General features: G+C 39.3%; 1 non-coding gene across 1 annotated transcript; it reads right to left on the bottom strand.

Annotated features, from left to right (window-relative positions):
- Positions 1-1881: 1881 nt before the first annotated feature.
- On the bottom strand, positions 1882-1988 carry LOC131224414 (small nucleolar RNA R71). Its single transcript, XR_009160900.1, has one exon. It is a non-coding gene; the product is annotated as a small nucleolar RNA R71 (small nucleolar RNA).
- Between the last annotated feature and the right edge of the window lie 2608 nt (positions 1989-4596).

Genomic DNA, 4596 nt, shown 5'->3' with positions numbered 1-4596 from the left:
AGTTCAAATTCTTAGTGGACTTTATGATGTATGCCTTTGTTATTCTCAGATATACTTACTGTGATCTTGGGTATGCTCATATTGGAAATAATTATACTATTATGGAAATCCTCCTTGTAGGATCCCAAGATCGGAACCTACCTCAGGAGCCGAGAATGGGGTATTACGGAGGCTGTTGTAGCCAGAACCGGCCATCGGGTTCCTTATGATTCCGGTTACCGAGTCTGGGGCGTGACAAATGTTTTTAGTCTTTAATGGTTTATTGTGACTTAAATTACAATAGATCTGCGATAGCTTTGAGCATGTTCTTTACATTGTTGAGATTATGAAATTAGGAAGCCTTGTTGTTTACCATCGTCTCATGGGCATGCTTGGATGACGGAATCCTTCCTGACGTTCACAACTCTCTTAGAATGGTTGTGGATTGATTAAATTCTATTGTTTGTTGTGTCTCATAGGCATGACCTTATGACGGAATCAATTCTAATTTTCATACCACTTATCCATTAAAAACTAGATCAAAGAAAGTTCATAGTTGATTTTAATGTAATATCTTCCAACTGGATAAAGATAGGAATTTGATTCTAGTTGTGCTCTTGAATCAAACATAGATCTCCTTGATCTCTACAAGTGGATCCTTAGAAACCCTAGTTCTTCACCTTTGAATTTTACAAGTTTTAGTTAATTAGTTCACCATTATTCTCTTAATTCTCCCTGATTTATATTACATCTTCTTCTAGTTTTAGTTCTGGTTATTGTCAGATTACGTACAAGGTTCAGTCCCTGTGGATTCGACCTCAGTCTTACCAAGATTATTACTACATCATAGCCCTGCACTTAGGGTTGTGAACAAGTTTTTGGTGCCATTGACGGGGAATTGACGGTTATGTTTATCTAAGATTAACTAGTTTTAGAATTAGGTTAAGATTAGCGTTTTTCTAGTTTTTAATTCTAGGTTTAGGTTTTTCTATTTGATTTCTAGAAACTAACATAACTTTCCTATTTTGTAGGACCTTAATATAGGCTTTCGAAATTGGTAATCTCTTTCTAATTTTTCTATTTTTCTATTAGAGTTTTATTTTCTATTTTTAGGAACTTTCTATTTTCATTTTTTAGGAATTTTCCCTTTTTAAAAACTGTTTACTTTCTAGGAACTGACTTATTTTGTTTTGTTTTGCAGGATCTTAATTTATGTACTTCTTATTTGGTAACTTATTTCCCACTCTTTTCTCTTTATTCCTAGATTCCTATTTCCTTTCTTTCTTTTAGGTTTAGGTTTAGAATCTTAATTGAGGGCTGCGAGTGTTTCATGCCCAAGTGAGTCCATGACAACACTCGACGTCTCTTGACTGAAGGAGAATTGATTGAGGGGTTGATTATCCATCGCAGGACTAGACACCGCTTAAGATCCCCAGAGTTAATTGAGGTTATGGCCGCAAATCAACTGGCCAATCAACCAGAAGGACTACTCCACCAAGGGTTGGGGAAGTCTAGGATGAGAATGATGTGCACCAAGCACTCACACATCTTACTTTACGAGATTATTTACAACCTGCAGGGGTGATCACACCCTCATGCATAGTTTTTCCAGAGAATGCAGGACACATGGATATCAAGTCATGGGTGATCCAACTCCTTCCTAAATTTCATAGGCTTGAGTCAAAAAATCCATATTTACATCTGAAAGAGTTTGATGAGATCATAGCCACTTTATACTTTCCTAACGTGTCTGATGACATGGTCAGGCTGAAACTCTTTCCCTTTTCTTTGAAAGAAAAAGCTAACACGTAGTTGCATTCACTACGTCCTCGATCTATTGGCACATGGAATGACATGATAAGGGAGTTCATAAAGAAATTTTTTCCACATCATAAAATGAACACCCTTAGAAAGTCAATCATGAACTTCGCCCAAAAGGAGGATGAAACATTCTTCAAATGTTGGAAGTGGTTCAAGGATCTTATCAGTTCATGCCCACAACATGGATTTAAAACGTGGCACATTACACTCTTTTTCTATGATAGTTTGACATCTTCCATGCGGCAATTGGACTAAACAATGTGTAATGGGGAATTCATGATTAAAAATATCGATGATGTGTAGGACTACCTGGATAGACTTGCTGAAAACGCACAATCATGGGACACATACCCAAAACCAAGCACCATGTCTAAGCCGACTCAATCTAAGGATAGGGGTGGAATGTATCTCCTGAAGGAGGACGATGATGTCAATGCTAAAATGGCTTATCTCACTAAGAAACTCGAGGCCATGGAATAAAAATAGGATAAGGATAAGGAAATTGTTTGCAATATTTGTGCTTACAACATTCACGTAACTGAAAAAGGTCCAACAATACCTGCCTTTCAAGAGGTGTTGATTGAGCAATTCAATGCTGTGAAGAATTATCAAAGACCTTTCAATGGACATACCTTCAATACATACAATCCTAGTTGGAGAAATCATCCAAACTTCAGTTGGAGGAATGGACAAACTGCTACCCCTCAAGGTTTCTTCAATCAAAATTTAAACTAAGGGAAACCTCAAGAAGAACCGGTTCAAAATTCCTCACAAGAGCTTATTCAAGCAATACGAGAACTTACAAAATTTATGCAAAAGATGGATTCATGTATGACAGTTATAGAAAAGGGGATGCTTCCTGCTCAACCTCTCCCTAATCTTAAAACATAATATGAGATAAGTGATCTAAGCTCTTCAACTCAGATGGAGCAAGCTAAATCTATCACCACTCTTAGGAGTGGAAAGACCATTGACAAAACCATTCCAGTTAGGGCTGAAAAGCCTAAGGAACTGGTAGAGGACAAAGATGATGGATCTAGCCATGCTCCACAAGAATTAGAACCGGAACCTCAACGGAAGTTGGTTGCTCCATTTCCCCCAACGGTTGGTTGCACCAAAACCTCTCTCTAACTCTCAGGACATTCTAAAGGTGTTGAAACAAGTAAAGGTCAATATTCCTCTACTTGATACCGCAAAAAAAATACTCTCATATGCCAAATTTCTTAAAAACTTGTGTACGACCAAAAGACGGTAAAATATTCAAAAGAAAGTCTTCTTAACTGAGAAAGTGAGTGCCATCCTAAAGTAAAATGTGCCACAAAAATTCAAAGATCCTGGTAGCCCAACCATTGTTTGTGTAATTTGGAATTACTGCATTGAGCATGCACTTCTTAATTTAGGAGCGAGCGTAAATCTGATTCCTTACTCGGTCTACAAACTGTAACGCCCTGAAATTCGCGGGTCGAGCATAACTCAGCTCTCGAGTTCCAAAACATCACTTATGCAACATATTTAATGATGGATGTATGTTGTTTATATTAGTGCATAAAACATGGAATAGATTAAGCCAAATAGCAAATATAATTCAGGGATAAGTGAAGAAAGCAAGCGGAAGACTTATAGAAATATATGTGTACAAGTGCAAATCCCTGAAGTATATATACATACCAGGTTGTAATGTAAGTGTTACTATCAAAATTACAAGTATTAGATTACATCATTTAATTTCCCAAAAGAAATCCCAGCAACCCTCGCAACAGAACAAGGCTCACTAGAACCCGTCTGAAAACTGCATAAAAGAGAAAGCAGCCTCATTATCATCCATCTCCCGCTCTACCTCAGAGGTCGCCTCAACATCTGCAACATCAACAAATAAGACAGAGTCTGGTGGGTGTTTAACACCGCCCCAGAACGTGGGAGTGAGTGATCAACTCAGTGGAACAATAAAGCACAGGTTAGCATGTTATCAGTTCAATCAAGCAGTAATGATAAAGCAGAACAATTAAACACGTCCTAAGTACTCTTGTTAATGCAAGGATGTATGCAGAATGATGCGTGCCCTCACGCGTACACCCTCAGCGTCTTCATTTTACGTTACGCATGACATCGCCTCAAAGTGTGCCACGTCTACAAAGCACATGCAAATGCGGTGCATGATCATGATTACCAAGTTGTTATTAGTCCTTTTCATACAGTAGGATTGGGAAGCTAAGATACCTTCCTCATATCACCATCCAAACAGTGATCCATTCTAGGGTCGTCAGTCCTAGACATCTCATACGATCATATGGTTTGAGGTTGTTGCAAAGGGCTCGTCACTAATCAATGCACGCCTATTATACCTTTGTTACTACATAAGACTCATCACCTCGATGCAGTATCCAGGTATGTTCGAGGTCACTACAAAGGGCTCGTCACCAATCAATGTAGGCCGATAGCACGAATATAGTGTCCCATACCACCATAATCGACTCACGAGTTTTGTTGCTCACTGGTCACTACGGGGAGGCTCGTCACCCCAGCGTAGGCCGACAGCTCGACCACGGTGTCCCATACCACCATGTCCGGCTTATGAGTCTTAGCGGATCAAGGTACCATGGTTAACAGGATTTCGTTGGTAAGTTCGGTACCCTAGATTCAAACAGTAGCGTCCATACATGGTGAACATACATCGGATAATCGGGTTACTTGATGAACTCGACTAGCACGAGTGCACGTTGGGTTGAATGACATAGAGTGCGCAAACACTCCGCATGGCCAAACTACTGCCAACAACTCTAATACGACTCGGGTTCG

This window comes from Magnolia sinica, chromosome 13 (genome assembly GCF_029962835.1).
Source record: "Magnolia sinica isolate HGM2019 chromosome 13, MsV1, whole genome shotgun sequence".
NCBI classification, from domain to species: Eukaryota; Viridiplantae; Streptophyta; class Magnoliopsida; order Magnoliales; family Magnoliaceae; genus Magnolia; species Magnolia sinica.
This window is presented reverse-complemented; position numbering and strand designations above follow the sequence as displayed.